This window comes from Taudactylus pleione, unplaced genomic scaffold (assembly GCF_031769625.1).
Source record: "Taudactylus pleione unplaced genomic scaffold, aTauple2 ptg000893l, whole genome shotgun sequence".
Classification (NCBI taxonomy): domain Eukaryota; kingdom Metazoa; phylum Chordata; class Amphibia; order Anura; family Myobatrachidae; genus Taudactylus; species Taudactylus pleione.
The window spans coordinates 746,287-769,475 of NW_028285294.1; the positions used below are offsets into that span (position 1 = coordinate 746,287).

The 23,189-nt window shown below is 46.6% G+C and overlaps 1 protein-coding gene and 1 pseudogene across 1 annotated transcript in view; both read left to right on the forward strand.

The window, feature by feature from the left end:
• The window catches only part of RASSF1 (Ras association domain family member 1), an 85,536-nt gene that overhangs the window by 549 nt on the left and 61,798 nt on the right, over window positions 1-23,189 (forward strand). The window lies entirely within an intron of this gene.
• LOC148474107 (5S ribosomal RNA) lies at window positions 21,456-21,573 on the forward strand (annotated as a pseudogene).

The following is a 23,189-nucleotide window of genomic DNA, read 5'->3' on the forward strand; positions in this document are numbered from 1 at the left end:
ATTTTGCAACCTACAGTATGCAGCATAATTACAGCAATAGGAGGATATTAGGGTTCTGTCTACAGTAACATTACAATTACATGCATTGTCTGATCAGACACATTGGGCATCAATATATATTATATATATAGTGTGCAGGGCCGCACTCACAGTATTACAATACAGTCCACATGCGCAGTCTCAGATGGCCACAAGTCACCATATATAGTATATATCAAAAAGAGAGCGCTCACCAGACTTTTCAGTAGCAGCAATGAAGAAAGTATCCTTTATTGTTACTCACGGCATTACAGTGATGGGTTACGTGTCGACGCTATACTTCTAGGTGGTTGTTGGTCTTGACTAAGGTCCACTTAGAGACCTGTAACCCATCACTGTAATACCGTGAGTAACAATAGAGGATACTTTCTTCATTGCTGCTACTGAAAAGTCTGGTGAGTGCCCTCATATACTGTGTATATATATACTGTATATACAATATATATATATATATATTGCACTATCCTTATTCTCCATTCACTTTGAACATGAATGAAATGTAGGTGACACAGAATCGGCTTGGATCGCAGTTGCTAATACGCACGCTATCGGCCAATTGTTGTGTACTGCACATGCATATGGCATCGCAGTGCCCGCGTGTGAACCGACCACTGTGATCGCAGTGACTATGCAGACCCATCGCAGAGTGATTAACAGGAAGAGCCGTTTGTGGGTGGTGACACGGGGGTGGTTGGGGAAACGCAGGCGCGCCAGTGAGTTTGACCGCCGTTGCAGGGGCGTGCATAATTTATCCACTGCGATGCCGTACGCAGCCCGAGGGCTCATAGTGTGCGATGCCGTACGCAGCCCGAGGCCTCATAGTGTGCGATGCCGTACGCAGCCCGAGGCCTCATAGTGTGCGATGCCGTACGCAGCCTGAGGCCTCATAGTGTGCGATGCCGTACGCAGCCTGAGGCCTCATAGTGTGCGATGCCGTACGCAGCCCGAGGCCTCATAGTGTGCGATGCCGTATGCAGCCCGAGGCCTCATAGTGTGCGATGCCGTACGCAGCCTGAGGCCTCATAGTGTGCGATGCCGTACGCAGCCCGAGGCCTCATAGTGTGCGATGCCGTACGCAGCCCGAGGCCTCATAGTGTGCGATGCCGTATGCAGCCCGAGGCCTCATAGTGTGCGATGAAGTTAGTAATTCCTGAGTAGGGTCAGAGCTAGTGTGTGTGAGGCTGCGATGGCACTCCATGTTACCGATGGTTTCGCAGTCTTGCTAAACATTACAGATGTGTGTAAGGTAAAGTGGGCGTCCTTATGTAGTGCAGCGGCGGCATAGCGATCGTAATGGATTAGCATACTATCGCAGTTGAACTGTGTGCGTAATCGCTATTGCATTCGCAGTTGCGTTCTGTAGTGAATCAGGGAGACTGTAATATCACCTTTATAATGCGACTTTTCATTAGAATTTGACACTATAGAATTTGCTGGGGGCACCTCTCATAGACGGGGAAACACCGAAACACTAACATACGAATGAGATGTATCTGCCTGATACATTTATACACTATGATACGTATCCGCCACCAGCCAAGACTCAGATTAGATCACGGACTAATGATGGTAAATAACGATTCTCATCTACTATTGGGATAAGTATAACAGGACAGTGTTGCCATAAAGACATTTTCTCTCCAATTATATTAGTAACAATTACATGATGTCTACAGATATCTATTACATGTAACAGCTGGGATTCCCCCCACTCTCCTCTGTCACTTACTGCTGACACCCAGTAAGAGGCCACTGACACTCATGTCACCCAGTAAGAGGCCGCCGACACTCACGTCGCCCAGTAAGAGGCCGCTGACACTCATGTCACCCAGTAAGAGGCCGCCGACACTCACGTCGCCCAGTAAGAGGCCACTGACACTCATGTCACCCAGTAAGAGGCCACTGACACTCATGTCAACCAGTAGGAGGCCGCTGACACTCACGTCGCCCAGTAAGAGGCCGCTGACACTCACGTCGCCCAGTAAGAGGCCACTGGCACTCATGTCACCCAGTAAGAGGCCGCCGACACTCATGTCACCCGGTAAGAGGCCGCCGACACTCATGTCACCCGGTAAGAGGCCGCCGACACTCATGTCACCCGGTAAGAGGCCGCCGACACTCATGTCACCCGGTAAGAGGCCGCCACTCATGTCACCCGGTAAGAGGCCGCCGACACTCATGTCACCCGGTAAGAGGCCGCCGACACTCATGTCACCCGGTAAAAGGCCGCTGACACTCATGTCGCTCAGTAAGAGGCCGCTGACACTCATGTCGCCCAGTAAGAGGCCGCTGACACTCATGTCGCCCAGTAAAAGGCCGCCGATACTCATGTCACCCGGTAAGAGGCCGCCGACACTCATGTCACCCGGTAAGAGGCCGCCGACACTCATGTCACCCGGTAAGAGGCCGCCGACACTCATGTCACCCGGTAAGAGGCCGCCGACACTCATGTCACCCGGTAAGAGGCCGCCGACACTCATGTCACCCGGTAAAAGGCCGCTGACACTCATGTCGCTCAGTAAGAGGCCGCTGACACTCATGTCGCCCAGTAAGAGGCCGCTGACACTCATGTCGCCCAGTAAAAGGCCGCTGACACTCATGTCGCCCAGTAAAAGGCCGCTGACACTCATGTCACCCAGTAAGAGGCCGCTGACACTCATGTCACCCAGTAAGAGGCCGCTGACACTCAAGTCACCCAGTAAGAGGCCGCTGACACTCATGTCGCTCAGTAAGAGGCCACTGACACTCATGTCACCCAGTAAGAGGTTGTGACACTCATGCCACCTAGTAAGGGGCAGCTGACACTCATGTCACCCAGTAAGGGGCAGCTGACACTCATGTCACCCAGTAAGGGGCAGCTGACACTCATGTCACCCAGTAAGGGGTCGCTGACACTCATGTTTAACCCATTGGATGTTGCTATGAACTTGAGTCACAGATATCAGTACATCTTAATTAATTCCTTTGTATGTACCTCTGTACTCATTTGAATCTCTCATTACTTAAGAGAGTAGATTCAACACATAATAAAACTCATGTCGCCCAGTAAGGGGCCGCTGACGCTCATGTCACCCAATAAGGGGCAGCTGACATTCATGTCGCCCAGTAAGGGGCCGCTGACGCTCATGTCACCCAATAAGAGGCCGCAGACGCTCATGTCGCCCAGTAAGAGGCCGCTGACACTCATGTCGCCCAGTAAGGGGCCGCTGATGCTCATGTCGCCCAGTAAAAGGCCGCTGACACTCATGTCGCCCAGTAAGGGGACGCTGATGCTCATGTCACCCAGTAAGGGGACGCTGACATTCATGTCACCCAGTATGGGGACGCTGACACTCATGTCACCCAGTAAGGGGCCGCTGACACTCATGTCATCCAGTATGGGGCCGCTGACACTCATGTCACCCAGTAGGAGGCTGCTGACACTCATGTCACCCAGTAGGAGGCTGCTGACACTCATGTCGCCCAGTAAGAGGCCACTGACACTCACTACGCCCAGTAAGAGGCCGCTGACACTCATGTCACCCAGTAAGAGGCCGCTGACACTCATGTCACCCAGTAAGAGGCCGCTGACACTTATTACGCCCAGTAAGATCCCGCTGACACTCATGTCACCCAGTAGAAGGCTGCTGACACTCATGTCGCCCAGTAAGAGGCCGATGACACTCACTACGCTCAGTAAGAGGCCGCTGACACTCATGTCACACAGTAAGAGGCTGCTCACACTCATTTCACCCAGTAGGAGGCCGCCGACACTCACTACGCCCAGTAAGAGGCCACTGATACTCATGTCACCCAGTAGAAGGCTGCTGACACTCATGTCGCCCAGTAAGAGGCCGCTGACACTCACTACGCTCAGTAAGAGGCGGCTGACACTCATGTCACCCAGTAAGAGGCCGCTGACACTCATGTCACCCAGTAAGAGGCCGCTGACACTTATTACGCCCAGTAAGATCCCGCTGACACTCATGTCACCCAGTAGAAGGCTGCTGACACTCATGTCGCCCAGTAAGAGGCCGCTGACACTCACTACGCTCAGTAAGAGGCCGCTGACACTCATGTCACACAGTAAGAGGCTGCTCACACTCATGTCACCCAGTAGGAGGCCGCCGACACTCACTACGCCCAGTAAGAGGCCACTGATACTCATGTCACCCAGTAAGATCCCGCTGACACTCATGTCACCCAGTAGGAGGCTGCTGACACTCATGTCACCCAGTAGGAGGCTGCTGACACTCATGTCGCCCAGTAAGAGGCCGCTGACACTCACTACGCCCAGTAAGAGGCCGCTGACACTCATGTCGCACAGTAAGAGGCTGCTCACACTCATGTCACCCAGTAGGAGGCCGTCGACACTCACTACGCCCAGTAAGAGGCCACTGATACTCATGTCACCCAGTAAGAGGCCGCTGACACTCACTACGCCCAGTAAGAGGCCACTGATACTCATGTCACCCAGTAAGAGGCCGCTGACACTCATGTCACCCAGTAAGAGGCTGCTCACACTCATGTCACCCAGTAGGAGGCTGCTGACAATCATGTCACCCAGTAGGAGGCTGCTGACACTCATGTCGCCCAGTAAGAGGCCGCTGACACTCACTACGCCCAGTAAGAGGCCGCTGACAATCATGTCACCCAGTAAGAGGCTGCTGACACTCATTATGCCCAATAAGAGGCTGCTGACAATCATGTCACCCAGTAAGAGGCTGCTGACACTCATTATGCCCAATAAGAGGCTGCTGACAATCATGTCACCCAGTAAGAGGCTGCTGACACTCATTATGCCCAATAAGAGGCTGCTCACACTCATGTCACCCAGTAAGATAGTAGGAATAACAGACAGCGCTGCAATCAGTAGGATTCTCCACACAATACTTTCATTAAAAAATACATATTTATTAATACATTATCAATATAAAAAAAAGAAAAAGAAAAAGAAAATTGGCCAATATCAAAAAAAGAAAAAAAAAAACCACAATAAGGAACGTGTCGTATGAAATTTTAAGCGGATTTATACAATATTCCACTTGTTCCAATTAATAAAATATAATATAAAATATATTAGACAAAAACACCATCAATATGATACCATCAATTTGATGGCTATATGCACCACACATGTAAAAAATCATACATTTCGTTTCAAAGCAAACATATAAATTACAAGTAATCAGTCTTGGCTGATCATACTTTTATGTAGAGCTGTAATCCACTTATTCAATGGGACAATGGCCCTCATTCAGACCCACTCGCAAGCGGGCGCACGTACGTTAGGCGTACGTACAAAATTATTTAAATTCAATGGCTCGCTCGTATTTTCGTTCGCATCTAAAATTCCTCCCTAAACTCAGGCGACCCCTCCTCTAACTAACGAGCGTGCGAAATAGCGAGCGTACATCCCCGAAATGGCTTGAAGGGAACGCACGCATAAGTGAAACCGGAAGTGGCCTTGTCAGATGTCGATTACCTGCTCCTTTATTCTGCCTACCTCCATCAATCGTATCAATTAGCTTAATTTTTTTTTTTTTTTCAACACAATGCAAGAAACTTTACTCTTGTCCGTGTTTGTGTTTACCCGCAGAATACGTACGGATGGAACATTCGCTTTTATTGTTCAAAAAACATGTGAACCACAATTAAACAATTGTTCTATTGCTGTGTATCCCCGCATATTTTCCGGGGTTCATTTCTTTATTTAAATTTGCAAACGCATGTCACTGCATCAAGCCTATCATAACTCGCCAGAGATTTCTGGCCCTGTTGAACACATGACTCATACACTAACCAATAAAATTGCTCCTGTTAATTTCCAAAATACATTAGCCAATCAGAAATTTTTGCCACACTTTATCAAAAATGTTTTGTATGAAAAACTCCATTGCCATCATGAGAGCCTCCGCATTCACCAGGCGCGAGCTGCTGGTGCTTACGGAGGTGATGGATAGGCGGATCACCAGCCAGCCTCCACCCATCACCAACCGGCAGAAGCGCTCCGCGTATGTGGAGGCACGGTCCCGCCTGCGGTCGTTGGGTTCACGCCGCAACATCGGGCAGCTGGAGCGCAGGTGGTCAGACCTGCAACGGCGAACGCCCCGCTTGCTGGCATGCTTTCGCATGCAGATCCTTGAAAGTAAGTGTTATGTATTGTGGTTTTCATGTTTGTGTTTGTGGGGCAAACTGCGTGTGCATGTTTTCCTGTCTGTCCTATTAATTATTTGTCCTCCTATCTGCGTGTGCATGTTTTCCTGTCTGTCCTATTAATTATTTGTCCTCATATCAGCGTGTGCTTGTTTTCCCTCTATTTCTGTTTTTTTCATTCTACTCCTTTTTGCATGTTTTTTGTTGCTGGTTTTTTTTTTTTTATTTGGGCCCCGGATTTGCCCAGAAACTAACCTCAATTTGTTTGTCATATTTTAGGAGGACAGCCAAGACTACGCCGTCACCGTCCGGCCAGACGGCGTTCCCGGCCACTATCCCCAACCCCCAGCCAACACTCCACCCCAAATATTTCCCCTATACCCCACTCCTCCCCAGCCTTCCAAGACCCTCTCCCGGAACTGTCGGGCCTCCTTCCCCTCCGTCCCACTTCCCCCTCTCCTCCACCCACCCCTCTTCCAATTACCCCCTCCCCGGAGTCCATCATTACCCCTCCCCGTTCTTTGGGGAATGAAGGCTCCTCCGAGGAGGAACATGGAGGGACTTCTGGAGCTCCCGTTTTGGCTCCCGGTATGTTTTTCTTTCTCATTTTTTTTAACCACAAACTGTTTGTATGTAATCATGTGTCGTGCCTTTATTCGTGCTTGTTTGGTTTACTTTTGGTGATTTAGCAGTTTGCCTTTACCTCTTCCTGCTGATTTCAACATACACATATCACACCTGTGGGAATTTGTACATAGGCCTTATATTTTTGGCAGCACCCCCTTTTGGGTTTGGTTTTTTTTTGGGGGGTTTAGGAGTGATTTCGTTGTGTTTTTGTTTTTTTAATGTGGATTCCCTATTGTTTTATTAATCCACACACTTTTCTCACCCACAGAGGAACAGAGGCGTCGACAAGAGGTGGACGATTGTGTTGGCCAGATGCGCCAACATGTCATTGGCATTCTTGTGGCCCTTGACCGGCTGTCTGGCATCCTTCGCCAGTAGTTTTTTTTGTTTTTTTTCGTTTTGTAAATAAATTTTCTAGTTCTAATATACGTTCTGGCTCATTCTTTTTTTCAAAAACAAAAATAGTTTTCCCTGACATAAGTAGACTGTTCCTGCAAGGATTTCCCTTTTTTAAAAGTTAGATTGTATTTTGTATTTGTATGTTAAACAGCCACAAGAAACACATAACAGTAACAATGTCATTTCCCTTTTTGGGTGTAGTGTCAATTAGATATTTCAACATTTTACAAGTTCCTAGTTGGTGTGCAAGCTGCTTAGGCCAATCTTCAAAATCCAAAGGTTTGGACAGGCTTCCTTTTGGTGTGGGTTGGGAACCTGCAAACATATTTCAGTTTACATCAACTGGTGTCAGTACTGGATTACCCCTTAGTCAAATGTAAGGTGTGTTAACCTGGTTACACTTGCTGTTAACGTCCAAAAAAAGGAAGACCATTTCACTCTCCAAACATTTATTCACAACATAAATGAGAAATCTAAGTGGTCAGTCCCAAAAAAAAAAACCAGTGATAATCTCAAATACAACACATACAAATAAAATATTTAAATAAAATAAACAATCAAGAACTGGTTGACGAAGGACCATGCCAACATGATTCCACAAACATGGCGTTGCGATATGGGTTCCAGAATATATGGCCAAAATCACCAGATCCAGGTTTGGTAAGGGTAGCAGGAAGTAGTGAGCGTTGGAGTGGCAAAGATTATGTGAACAAACAGAAGATGGTGAAAAAAAATAAAATAAATTAGATGTTCGCAAACAAACACAAACACATTAGGTATAAACACTGTAGTTTGGGTCAAACTTACCTAAAAAATCTGGCCACCACATCATCGCGTATGGCCCCCCCACATACTGACCTCCGACCAACCTCGGGGGGGCCATCCTCAGGTAAGGCATCCTCTGGCTGCATTGGGACACCACTCCTTATGGCGATGTTGTGAAATATCCCACACAGGACCACAATTTTCGACACCATATCCGGCAAATACATGAGCTCGCCACCAGAGCGGTGGAGGCATCTGAATCGGCCTTTTAAAAGGCCGATACAGCGCTCCACCACTTGCCTGGTGGCTGTAAGTGCGGAATTATACTCACTTTGTGGGCCTGGTGTGGGAGCCAAATAAGGAGTGAGCAGCCAGGACATGCAAGGGTATCCACTGTCTCCTGTGAAAAATAAGAGACAACATCAGGAACACTGTGTATCAAGCTTAACATTGTTATGTACTAAAGGTCTCCACTTACCCAGAAGCCACGCATCACCAGCTTGTAGGTTGGTTAATTTCTGCCATATCCCTGATTGCCGGATGACGAAGGAGTCATGTGCACTTCCTGGTAACTTAGCATTCAGGGACAGGATCTGGAGGGAGGCATCACATACCACCATTACATTCAGGGAGTGATAGTATTTCCTGTTTCTAAATATTGCCTCCAGCCGTGCTGGAGGCTGAAGTGGTATGTGAGTACCATCCACAACCCCTATGATGTGTGGGAAGCCAGCTATTTGATAAAAATTGGCCTTGGCCACACTAAGGGCACCCATATCCAAAGGCATTTGAATTAAATGATGGAGGTGCTTGAAAAGTGCCTCCATCACTGCCCTCAGGATCCGGGAAAAGGAGGATTGGGAGATGCCCGCCACTATTCCCACCGTTGTTTGAAACGATCCTGAGGCACAGAAATGTAACACCGCCATAAATTGCGTCAGTGGTGGTATTGCTGTTGGACTGTCAATTTGCCGCTCAAGATCACTTTCTATTAATGAGAGAGTGTCTATGATGATTTTGGGAGGTAGACGGTAGCGTCTTAAAACCTCATCATCGGGCATTCCAAAAAGGGTGACACGTGTTCGAAATATCTGGGGCCTTGCATGCCTACGATGCCTACGCCTGGGATGAGATTGAGGTTGGTCGGCTTCCGGGAGCATGGCCAGAACAATCCGCCCCAGATCAACCTGAAATTCAAAAATTTCAAAGTAAGGCTTTTGACCCACCCCAAAACTATATTAAAACAACTTAGCTTGACGATACCATCCATTGCTGCTTACATGCCGGGGTATTGTCATGATACGTCCAAACTGAAAATAAACCACAAAATTACTTGACACATTTCACTCTGTGCATTTTTGTTGATACATTTTGTGCTAGACCAAAGTTCAAATATGCCAAACACCCATTTAGCAAAACCGCAAAGCGACATTTAACACAGTACATCAAAACGGGTAGAAATGTAGGCTCAAAAAGCGAAAGCTAAACCATCAAAAAGTTAGAATGATTATTAAGCTGTTTAAAATGCGCTAATTAGTTCGCTAATACAAGTCACAAGAGTAACTACTAAAAATGTGCTAATTAGTTCGCTAATACAAGTCACAAGAGTAACTACTAAAAATGCGCTAATTAGTTCGCTAATACAAGTCACAAGAGTAACTACTAAAAATGTGCTAATTAGTTCGCTAATACAAGTCACTAGAGTAACTACTAAAAATGCGCTAATTAGTTCGCTAATACAAGTCACAAGAGTAACTACTAAAAATGCGCTAATTAGTTCGCTAATACAAGTCACAAGAGTAACTACTAAAAATGCGCTAATTAGTTCGCTAATACAAGTCACAAGAGTAACTACTAAAAATGCGCTAATTAGTTCGCTAATACAAGATAAAAAATGGACTTACCAAGAGCAAATATCTAAGATGCAAAATCAAAAGGTCTTTGGGGTCGAAAATAAACAAAATCTAAAATAGAATAAATTAGGTATCCAAAAATTACAAAATATACGAAACACAATGAAACAACAACTGAACAAAAGTTAGACTTCACAAAACTTACCAAATCAACAAACGAGGTCCCAAAAAAATAAACCAACAAAGATAACGGAAAAAAAAACGCAAACCTAACCAACAAACGAATCTCCAACCGCCAACTCCTTTCTACGCAATCAATAAACTCCAGCCAAGATAACCTCCAACAATCCAAAAACGCCACCTCGACTTGAGACACACCAAGCCATAAATAGTGTTTCGTTTCCCGCACAAATTAAGGAGGGATCATAGGGCCGCACAATCAATGATGCGGCCGCAAAATAAGGACGCATGTATAAATACGTCACGAAAACACATTCAAATTCTGGTGTATTTCTTGTTTGGACCTCAGACATGGCGACAGACCAGGGAAAAAATGCACAAGAGTCAGGCGGTAAGTCTTTCATGCATTTTCTATCAACGATTAATTTGAAACATAAGATTAGGCAAGTTGTGATTTTGTGAATTCGGTAAATTTACACAAATAGGTGAGGAGGATGACATGGAAGAGGCTGCTGGGCCCAGTATTCCGGCCAAAGCGGGCAAAAAAAAAAGGCAGCCACATTTCACAAGAAAGGAGATGGAGGTTTTGATCCAGAAGTGTGTGGACATCCTGCCACAGGCAGACAGGAATATGAGTCTAAGCCAGAAGTGGAGAATGTGGGAAGAGGTAGCCGTTGCTGTCAATAGAGTGGGTGATTATGTCCGTCTAGCCCGGGATGTCAAACGGCGGTAAGTAAACCCTTGCCCCCCCTAAAAACAAACCCCATTTTAAACCAAAGGATAATGGCTTCCATTTTTCCCCACAGATGGGGCGACTTCAAATATCGCCTAAAGCAAAAACTCGCGGACAGGGCTAGGCATGCAAGGGGGACAGGTGGGGGTCCTACCCCTGTGTCATTGGAGTTGACGGATTTAGAAGAGCTGGCACAGGGGTGTGTGCAGCCTGTGGAGGTGTTTGGCGTGTCCAACATGGATACGGACTTGCCAGACTTTGCGGCTCCTCATGTTGGCCCAGGTAAGTATTGTGATGTCACCAACTCTGAAATGCTATTGTGCCAATATGTAGATTCTAATGTTACTCTTTTCTCATTTTTCCAACAGAGACACAGGCGGATGAGTCTGCTCCAGAGGGAAGCCTTGGCCGCAGAATTTCTGCTGGCTCTGCAGGGGAGGAACCAGTACATCCGGCTGAGGACCCTGCAGAAGCCAGTCCAGGGCGTGCCCCCTCGCAGGCAGTGGGCCTCCTCACAGAACTCAATTTCAAATCGGATTTCCATACGGAGATTCTGCAGAGGATGGACGCCAGTCTGATACGGGTGGCTGAGGCCCTGGAGCAAAATGCTGCGGCCAACGTGACCATTGGTCAGGCCCTGGCGGAAAATACCAGGGCCAACATCCGCATCGCCGATGCCCTGGAGCAGCTCGTTTGCCAGCACATGGTGGAGCCGACCTCCCTTCCTGCCGGAACATCAGGATCCTCCACCTCTGGCACAACATCAGCCAATCCTCCAAATGTGCCTAGCCCTGTGCCTAGTCCAGAGGCCACAACATCTGCCTCTGGACAGGCCAGCCCGATGGCATCCCGGACCCGGTCTGGCGCCCACCCTCCCCCATCCAAACGGGCGAAAAAACGGTGACAGCAATGGCGACTTTTCCCACACTCCTTCTGTGCTTGGCTCATATTCCTTTCTGGTCAAAACTTCCCTCTCCTTTCTTGTGAAATGTTTTTAAGTTATTTTTGTACGTTTATGTTATCAGTTATTGATTATTTATTTTTGATAAAAAGTATCTTTGCCAGAAAAAAAGGCAACCAAATATTATGCCAATTGGTTTGTGTTTAAACAATAAATTTATGATAAAAATCTGACATTGTATTGTGACATTATTGTACAAATGGGTTACATTTAATCCTGGCCCTAAAGGCAAAAAAGGACACAAAAAACCATTTCATTTGTATAAAAAAAAGGCCTCTTGAAGGAACGTTTAAACAATCACATAACGATGCAAATTCCACATAAAAAAAAAAAAAGGGGAGCTAATTAAAACATGATGACATTATTGTTACAATAGGCCATAAACAACAAATTGAGGCCAAAAAAACCCCCAAAAAATGTGCGCAAATTGATTGTGTAATCCTGACATTAGCAGGTATGATTTCCACCTGCGTACGCTTTTGTGCTATCCCAATAAACTGCTTTCCAAACACATACCAAGCCGGTTTTCAATACAACACTAATTGCTTTTGTGACCTGCCGCGATTAATCGCTGCAACATCATGGAGTCCCGGGACGGAGGAGAAGGCCATCGCCAATGTGGTCGAGTAATCCAGCCCCTAAACTGTGCGAGCATTTTGAAGGGAAAGAGGATGTTCCAGTGACGTATGTGACGGTCCGAACACATTTGACGTTCGCATCTGCTAATGTATGTACGCCCCAAAAACGCCTCGCCACGCCTGCGTTTTTCCATCTCCACCCCCGTCAACACCCAAAAACGCCCTGTTCTGTCAATCACATTTGACATGTCACTTCCTGTACGCTATTTTAGGAACGAGAGAAAAAAAGCTCGCAATCTGCCGTACGCACATGCGCAGTGTAACACCGACGCATGCGTGGTTAGTCAACATCGGAACGCAACGAGCGTACGCTGTTTGCGAGTGGCTCTGAATGAGGGCCAATGTCCTTTCCATTAGATTTCAAATAGCAGGAAAAGAAAAATATATATATTTATTTCCCTTCTGTAGGTGATCAGCCGTTTATTTGCCGTAATTTTGAAGAATATTAAGAACAGCTGTAATTTCCACTTCGTCAAAGGGTCAGCATAGAGGATGATATCTTAATCCTTTTTGTGATTTAGAAAAAAAACATATAATCCAGCACTAAAATGGTTAACACACCACAATGCAACTCTCCATAATTCTGTTACTCAGATGGTCAGCATATCTGTACATAGACATACAGGGCGGAATTCAATTGTTTTCATCCCCTATCGCGCCCGACGGAGCTATTCTATTCTTGCTCCTGTCGGGCGCGATCAGCTGCCAAGCGCTACATTTCAGCTCGCAGCCCCTGGGGGATGAGAGCTGAAATGTGCGAAAAGTGACATGTTTGGGCGCCCAAACATCACATTTCGCGATCGCGCCCAGCACTTTGGTCGGGTTTAGCTGCTTTACGCGGCTAAACCTGACCTCTATGGGCGCGATCAGCGCGAAGAACGGCAGCAATTGAATGGTGGCCCGCGATCTCCTGTCACTTTAGACGGGATATCCGGACCGCGTAATCAATTGAATTCCGCCCACAGTCCAGCAATTAGTAGGATAACACACTCTGGTGTAAATCTCAAAGTTCAATCTTCTGTCTGAGGAAGCCGCTGAGACTCCAAGAGAGGCGGAGAAACGCGTTACAGCTTACTTACGAACGTATATGCTCCACAGTACATGCTACGTGCAGCAAGGACATTTTTCAGTCTCCAAGCACATTGAGGCTGAGAAGGATTAGTGCAAACCGCTCTGCCAAAGCTGTCAGTGAGCATCACTACACGGATATGTGTTATAAAAATCCCTGAGAAGATTGAACTTTGAGATTTACACCAGAGTGTGTTATCCTTCTAATTGCTGGACTGTATGTCTATGTACAGATATGCTGACCATCTGAGTAACAGAATTATGGAGAGTTGCATTGTGGTGTGTTAACCATTCAAGTGCTGGATTATATGTTTTTTTTCTAAATCACAAAAAGGATTAAGATATCATCCTCTATGCTGACCCTTTGAGGAAGTGGAAATTACAGCTGTTCTTAATATTCTTCAAAATTACGGCAAATAAACGGCTGATCACCTACAGAAGGGAAATAAATATATATTTTTTTCTTTTTCCTGCTATTTGAAATGTAATGGAAAGGACATTGGACCTTATTCAGAGTTGGTCGCGAGCGCTGAGCGCTCGCAACCGACTCGATGTTGGTCCACAGGGCATGCGCACGACGGAGACGGCTCCGTCGTGCGCATGCGCGAGCCCCCGCTAACGAAGGATCACCTGTCGTTAGCGGGCTCGAAGCAGACGGAGCGAGCTGTCGATGTTTGCTGGGCGGGCAGGGGGCGTGCCCGGCCAAACGGAGGCGTTCCTTTCGGAACGCTTGCAGTTTTGTGGGCGTCCCCACTGACATCATCAGTGATGTCAGTGTGGAGCTTCCTGCTCAAACACAGCAGGAAGCTCCCTGGGGCTTAAGGTTGACGAGACCCTACCCTAGGGTCTCGTCGTAAGCCCCGATGGTCGCGATGGTCTTGACCATCACGACCATCTCCCTTAGTGGTCGTTAGAGCTGTGGGTGTTAACCCACAGCCTAACGACGACATGGAGGCGGCCGTTCAGGATGCAAGCAGCCGCCCTGTTTCTGAGCGACCGCTTGCATCCTACGGCCGACTCTGAATGAGGCCCATTGTCCCATTGAATAAGTGGATTACAGCTCTACATAAAAGTATGATCAGCCAAGACTGATTACTTGTAATTTATATGTTTGCTTTGAAACGAAATGTATGATTTTTTACATGTGTGGTGCATATAGCCATCAAATTGATGGTATCATATTGATGGTGTTTTTGTCTAATATATTTTATATTATATTTTATTAATTGGAACAAGTGGAATATTGTATAAATCCGCTTAAAATTTCATACGACACGTTCCTTATTGTGTTTTTTTTTTCTTTTTTTGATATTGGCCAATTTTCTTTTTCTTTTTCTTATATTGATAATGTATTAATAAATATGTATTTTTTTATGAAAGTATTGTGTGGAGAATCCTACTGATTGCAGCGCTGTCTGTTATTCCTACTATTTTATAAAAAAATTTCATAAGAAGGGCTGGCAATTCCCTACAAACAACAGATAGCTGCAGCAAACCTATTGGTTTTGTCCACAAGTGCATGGTTAGATAGGCGCCAGGATTTTTATCTCTTTTTTTGTATTGTATATATCACTCAGTAAGATGCCGCTGACACTCATGTCGCTCAGTAAGAGGCCGCTGACACTCATGTCGCTCAGTAAGAGGCCGCTGACACTCATGTCGCTCAGTAAGAGGCCGCTGACACTTATGTCGCTCAGTAAGAGGCCGCTGACACTCATGTCGCCCAGTAAGAGGCCGCTGACACTCATGTCGCTCAGTAAGAGGCCGCTGACACTCATGTCGCTCAGTAAGAGGCCGCTGACACTCATGTCGCTCAGTAAGAGGCCGCTGACACTTATGTCGCTCAGTAAGAGGCCGCTGACACTCATGTCGCTCAGTAAGAGGCCGCTGACACTCATGTCGCTCAGTAAGAGGCCGCTGACACTCATGTCGCTCAGTAAGAGGCCGCTGACACTCATGTCACCCAGTAAGAGGCCGCTGACACTCATGTCGCTCAGTAAGAGGCCGCTGACACTCATGTCGCTCAGTAAGAGGCCGCTGACACTCATGTCGCTCAGTAAGAGGCCGCTGACACTTATGTCGCTCAGTAAGAGGCCGCTGACACTTATGTCGCTCAGTAAGAGGCCGCTGACACTCATGTCGCTCAGTAAGAGGCCGCTGACACTTATGTCGCTCAGTAAGAGGCCGCTGACACTCATGTCGCCCAGTAAGAGGCCGCTGACACTCATGTCGCTCAGTAAGAGGCCGCTGACACTCATGTCGCTCAGTAAGAGGCCGCTGACACTCATGTCGCTCAGTAAGAGGCCGCTGACACTTATGTCGCTCAGTAAGAGGCCGCTGACACTCATGTCGCTCAGTAAGAGGCCGCTGACACTCATGTCACCCAGTAAGAGGCCGCTGACACTCATGACACCCAGTAAGAGGCCGCTGACATTCATGTCACCCAGTAAGAGGCCGCTGACACTCATGACACCCAGTAAGAGGCCGCTGACACTCATGTCGCTCAGTAAGAGGCCGCTGACACTCATGTCACCCAGTAAGAGGCCGCTGACACTCATGTCACCCAGTAAGAGGCCGCTGACACTCATGTCGCTCAGTAAGAGGCCGCTGACACTCATGTCGCTCAGTAAGAGGCCGCTGACACTCATGTCGCTCAGTAAGAGGCCGCTGACACTTATGTCGCTCAGTAAGAGGCCGCTGACACTTATGTCGCTCAGTAAGAGGCCGCTGACACTCATGTCGCTCAGTAAGAGGCTGCTGACACTCATTACGCCCAGTAAGAGGCCGCTGACACTCATGTCACCCAGTAAGAGGCCGCTGACACTTATGTCGCTCAGTAAGAGGCCGCTGACACTCATGTCGCTCAGTGAGAGGCTGGTGGAAATCAGAGCGTTACTGCTGAAACCTTTGCGATTTCTGTATATACTTTCTGCATTTAAGTTTACTATCGGCGCAATAGATTTTATTGGTAAACAACAACATGTGAGAACTGCATAGAAAAGCCACATAAACCTGACACTAACACACGTCTACATTTTGCATTAATTTTCATGCGTTTTTACCTGTTTTCCTGGCAGGTAGCACAACTCCCTCACCATAACACAACCCCCTCACCGTAACACAACCCCCTCACCGTAACACAACCCCCTCACCGTAACACAATCCCCTCACCATAACACAACTACAATATTGCAGCCGATCAGCTGTCTAATGAGACCCCCACCAGCTGCAGCTCTAATCCGACGTGGTGCGCAGGAAGGCGCGCCATCGAGCGGACATCAGCCGCACTATCGGCCATCAGTGTAACCCTATAGATGCTCAGAACATCCGTTGGATTCAGGCCGCCGGGGTCTGAGGAATTGCGCATCACAAAATGTAACACTAAACAGTTACCTAGGGGTATAGGGAGGAGAAACGTGCCCACCACTGGCAGAAGTGACCCGGATCGTGTACCTGGCGGTGTGGATCGTGTACCTGGCGGTGTGGATCGTGTACCTGGAGGTGTGGATCGTGCACCTGGAGGTGTGGATCGTGCACCTGGCGGCGTGGATCGTGCACCTGGCGGCGTGGATCGTGCACCTGGCGGCGTGGATCGTGTACCTGGCGGCGTGGATCGTGTACCTGGCGGCGTGGATCGTGTACCTGGCGGCGTGGATCGTGTACCTGGCGGCGTGGATCGTGTACCTGGCGGCGTGGATCGTGTACCTGGCGGCGTGGATCGTGTACCTGGCGGCGTGGATCGTGTACCTGGCGGCCTGGATTGTGTACCTGGCGGCGTGGATCGTGTACCTGGCGGCGTGGATCGTGTACCTGGCGGCGTGGATCGTGTACCTGGAGGCGTGGATCGTGCACCTGGAGGCGTGGATCGTGCACCTGGCGGCGTGGATCGTGCACCTGACGGCGTGGATCGTGCACCTGGCGGCGTGGATCGTGTACCTGGCGGCGTGGATCGTGTACCTGGCGGTGTGGATCGTGTACCTGGAGGTGTGGATCGTGCACCTGGAGGTGTGGATCGTGCACCTGGCGGCGTGGATCGTGCACCTGACGGCGTGGATCGTGCACCTGGCGGCGTGGATCGTGTACCTGGCGGCGTGGATCGTGTACCTGGCGGCGTGGATCGTGTACCTGGCGGCCTGGATCGTGTACCTGGCGGCGTGGATCGTGTACCTGGCGGCGTGGATCGTGTACCTGGCGGCGTGGATCGTGTACCTGGCGGCGTGGATCGTGTACCTGGCGGCGTGGATCGTGTACCTGGCGGCCTGGATTGTGTACCTGGCGGCGTGGATCGTGCACCTGGCGGCGTGGATCGTGCACCTGACGGCGTGGATCGTGCACCTGGCGGCGTGGATCGTGTACCTGGCGGCGTGGATCGTGTACCTGGCGGCGTGGATCGTGTACCTGGCGGCGTGGATCGTGTACCTGGCGGCGTGGATCGTGTACCCGGCGGCCTGGATTGTGTACCCGGCGGCCTGGATTGTGTACCTGGCGGCGTGGATCGTGTACCTGGCGGCGTGGATCGTGTACCTGACGGCGTGGATCGTGCACCTGGCGGCGTGGATCGTGTACCTGGCGGCGTGGATCGTGTACCTGGCGGTGTGGATCGTGCACCTGGCGGCGTGGATCGTGTACCTGGCGGCGTGGATCGTGTACCTGGCGGCGTGGATCGTGTACCTGACGGCGTGGATCGTGCACCTGGCGGCGTGGATCGTGTACCTGGCGGCGTGGATCGTGTACCTGGCGGCGTGGATCGTGCACCTGGCGGCGTGGATCGTGCACCTGGCGGCGTGGATCGTGTACCTGGCGGCGTGGATCGTGTACCTGGCGGCGTGGATCGTGCACCCGGCGGCGTGGATCGTGCACCTGGCGGCGTGGATCGTGTACCTGGTGGCGTGGATCGTGTACCTGGCGGCGTGGATCGTGTACCTGGCGGCGTGGATCGTGTACCTGGCGGCGTGGATCGTGTACCTGGCGGCGTGGAGTTCTGTATAAGTTCAGCTTTCACTTGTCATTACTGGTTAATTAGGAAGTGAGTGTTAAATTAACCTAAATGAGAGACACTTACAGAAACAAAGCCTAAATTTAGCAGAATACTCAGAAATTACACAAAAAGCTTGTTACCTGCAAGTGAGCGGTCATATATGTTACATGACACAAAGAGCTTTCCGCAGCTTCTCAGGATGACAGGTGACAGCGGCTGTTTCTCAGCCTCCCCAGTAATATACAGATGACATCTGCAGACAGCTCAGGTATCTCCCCCAATGCCACGACAATCATCTACGGGCTGCCCCACGGATGGGGAACAAAGGGCCTGATTCAGATTTGGGGATAGGATAAGATATAGCAAGTGACTATGGGGGTCATTCAGATCCGCTCGCGAGCAAAGGACGCTCGCAAGCGGGTCGATGTTGCCTCACTGCGCATGCGCACGATGGAGGGAGCTCCGTCGTGCGCATGCGCGAGACCCGGATAGCGACGGGCTCTCCGTCGCTCCGGGTCTCGCACCAAAGGGGGCGTGCTGTCGATGTTGATTGACAGCACGCCCCCTTTGGTGGGCATGCCGGGGGCGTGGCTGCCAGACGGAGGCGTTCCCATGGGAACGCCTACCGTCTGAAGCCGGCCCCACTGACATCAGTAATGATGTCAGTGGGAGTGATTTTGGCTCTGATAGAGCCAAAATCACTCCTGGGCTTGCGGCAGCGAGACCCTACCGCAGGGTCTCGTCGCAAGCCCGATGGTCGCGATGGTCAAAGACCATCGCGACCATCTTTTTGGCCGCTCGCATGAGCTGTGGGTTGTCACCCACAGCTATGCGAGCGGCCAGGAGGCTGCTCCATTTTCAGGTAGGAGGGCACTGATTCAGAGCGAGCGCTCTGGTCAGAGCGTTCAGCTCTGAATCAGGCCCTATGTACCTGGACAACCATGTTGCAATCTAAGGGGGGCAAATACATACATTGTTTTTTTTGCATGTGGGGTAAATACTGGCAGCTTTTAAGTGTAGCCCACAAATGATTGACAGCTGTATTCTTACACTGCAGTTTAGATCTGTTTGGATCCATCCCTCCCAAATGTAAATATCTCTGCACGTTACATCTGTCCCCCATTCCGTGCTGCCTGGTGTTACCTGGGTGCACAGTTACTATATCTTACTCTATTCCTAACTCTGAATGAGGCTCAAAGTGTTACACACCACAGGCCGCATCCAAATATGGGGGGACAGAGGACAGAGGAGCAAAATCCATTGAGAACACAGTCTGATTCTAAGATCGCCTCCACAATACAGAAGAACAAGAATTACATAGTAGATAAACCTCACAGTGCCTATAGAGGACTGAGGATGGATGTATTCTCATTTATATGTGCTGTTTATTGTGTTCTCTGATCCAGGCTGCTGCTATAATAATCATACTCTGTGCATTCTGATAGTTGTACATTTATTAGGTGCTTTATTTTTGATAGCACAACTTTAGATTATCACAGCTAGAATGTATTCTCAGGAATCTCCTTGCAGCCTAATTGTTTGTACTATATTATTTGTCCTGTAATGTTTCATGTTCCATTATACAGCCATGGCCAAAAGTTATGAGAATGACACATGTAGTGGTTACCACAAAGTTTGCTGCTTCAGTGTTTTTAGACCATTTTGTCAGATGTTACTATGGTATACTGAGGTAACATTACAGCATTACATAAGTGTCAGATGTTACTATGGTATACTGAGGTAACATTACAGCATTACATAAGTGTCAGATGTTACTATGGTATACTGAGGTAACATTACAGCATTACATAAGTGTCAGATGTTACTATGGTATACTGAGGTAACATTACAGCATGACATAAGTGTCAGATGTTACTATGGTATACTGAGGTAACATTACAGCATGACATAAGTGTCAGATGTTACTATGGTATACTGAGGTAACATTACAGCATTACATAAGTGTCAGATGTTACTATGGTATGCTGAGGTAACATTACAGCATTACATAAGTGACATATTAAATTAGTCAGATAGAATATCGTGTAATAAACTGTAATAGCATAGTCAATCAAGCTAGGAACAGTATTGTATATACCAACTTGATGGAAAAATATGTCAACACCTGACAATTGTAATTGGTATAGTGAGCAAAAGATAACACAACAGGTGTCTTCTCAGACCAACAAAGAATATAAAGAATTAGCACTCGCTGTCTCTGTGAAAATTACTCTGGGCTAGATAAAAAGGTCCACATAAATTTGTAATTTGGTCAGAAAAAATTGCATATCATATATATATATATATATATATATATATACACATGTCAGTATATTGTGTATTACTTATAATTATATCACCATTTTATATTTTAGTCAGTCTGACTTATAACCCTTTTTTTTCCACGGTTGATTTAATTATGTCATTTGATTGATTGATACATGTGTAATAGGACCTTCTTGTCCAGGATCTGACATGTGTGTATATATATATAATATATATTATGCAATTTTCACAGTGACATTCATTCTGTATATGTGATTTTTCACAATGATTTTTTCTGACCAAATTACAAATTTATGTGGACCTTTTTATCTAGCCCACAGTAATTTTCACAGAGACAGCGAGTGCTAATTCTTTATATTCTTTGATGGTCTGAGAAGACACCTGTTGTGTTATCTTTTGCTCACTATACCAATTACAATTGTCAGGTGTTGACAAGTTGCAAGTTGGTATATACAATACTGTTCCTAGCTTGATTGACTATGCTATTACAGTTTATTACACAATATTCTGTCTGACTAATTTAATATGTCCTTTATGCGGCTTCAATGAATGCATAATATTTATGTTCTACCTCCTTATTGAATAAGGGGTTCAGAAGCATATAACATTACCTGTATATTAAATTTGGTGATATCTTTTGACATATTAATTATACATGTGGTACAAATAAAGTTTGCCTGTGCATTCTTTCTTTGGAAGCTGTCATTCATCAACAAATGGACTATAAATACTATTAGTCCTACATACAGTATATATTGCTTTGATCTGGCAATTGTGCAATTTTCCCTATTATACCTACAGCCATACATTACGTGATTGCCCAATCTCGTCCGATCTTGGAAGCTAAACTGTATTTGGCCTGGTCAGTACCTGGCAGGGTGACCTCCAGGGAATACCAGGTGCTGTAGTTTAAGATATACATTTGGGAGTGGTTTTGCTCACGGTCAAGCAATATAAAAGCTTAGATTATCAATCAAATATACCCAATTTCTGAGTGTGTAATGAATTAACAATTCGCCTTCAGATTTCATTATATTATGAAATTTTTTTTTTCATGATGGATTTATACCATCTGAATTTTTGATTAGACTATATGGTACTTTATTATTTTATTGCTGCTAATAAAAGTTATGTCTTAATTTAATAATAATTAGTACTTAAGAGTGCCCCAGACAATAGCCCTACTTTTTTCTCCTTTGTTGTTTAATACATATATTTGGCTTTGGGAGCACCACCAACAATTATTGATGATAGATAATATTCTGTGATTGTTTAATGGTTGGTTCATAATTAACTCTTAGTTCTGTGCAGAATCTCCTTTCCCTTTTTTGAGCATTACATAAGTGTCAGATGTTACTATGGTATACTGAGGTAACGTTACAGCATTACATAAGTGTCAGATGTTACTATGGTATACTGAGGTAACATTACAGCATTACATAAGTGTCAGATGTTACTATGGTATACTGAGGTAACATTACAGCATTTCATAAGTGTCAGATGTTACTATGGTATACTGAGGTAACATTACAGCATGACATAAGTGTCAGATGTTACTATGGTATACTGAGGTAACATTACAGCATGACATAAGTGTCAGATTTTACTATGGTATACTGAGGTAACATTACAGCATTTCATAAGTGTCAGATGTTACTATGGTATACTGAGGTAACATTACAGCATTACATAAGTGTCAGATGTTACTATGGTATACTGAGGTAACATTACAGCATTACATAAGTGTCAGATGTTACTATGGTATACTGAGGTAGCATTACATAAGTGTCAGATGTTACTATGGTATACTGAGGTAACATTACAGCATTACATAAGTGTCAGATGTTACTATGGTATACTGAGGTAGCATTACATAAGTGTCAGATGTTACTATGGTATACTGAGGTAACATTACAGCATTACATAAGTGTCAGATGTTACTATGGTATACTGAGGTAGCATTACATAAGTGTCAGATGTTACTATGGTATACTGAGGTAACATTACAGCATTACATAAGTGTCAGATGTTACTATGGTATACTGAGGTAGCATTACATAAGTGTCAGATGTTACTATGGTATACTGAGGTAACATTACAGCATTACATAAGTGTCAGATGTTACTATGGTATACTGAGGTAGCATTACATAAGTGTCAGATGTTACTATGGTATACTGAGGTAACATTACAGCATTACATAAGTGTCAGATGTTACTATGGTATACTGAGGTAACATTACAGCATTACATAAGTGTCAGATGTTACTATGGTATACTGAGGTAACATTACAGCATTACATAAGTGTCAGATGTTACTATGGTATACTGAGGTAACATTACAGCATTACATAAGTGTCAGATGTTACTATGGTATACTGAGGTAACATTACAGCTATTACATAAGTGTCAGATGTTACTATGGTATACTGAAGTAACATTACAGCATGACATAAGTGTCAGATGTTACTATGGTATACTGAAGTAACAGTACATGCATTTCATAAGTGTCAGATGTTACTATGGTAT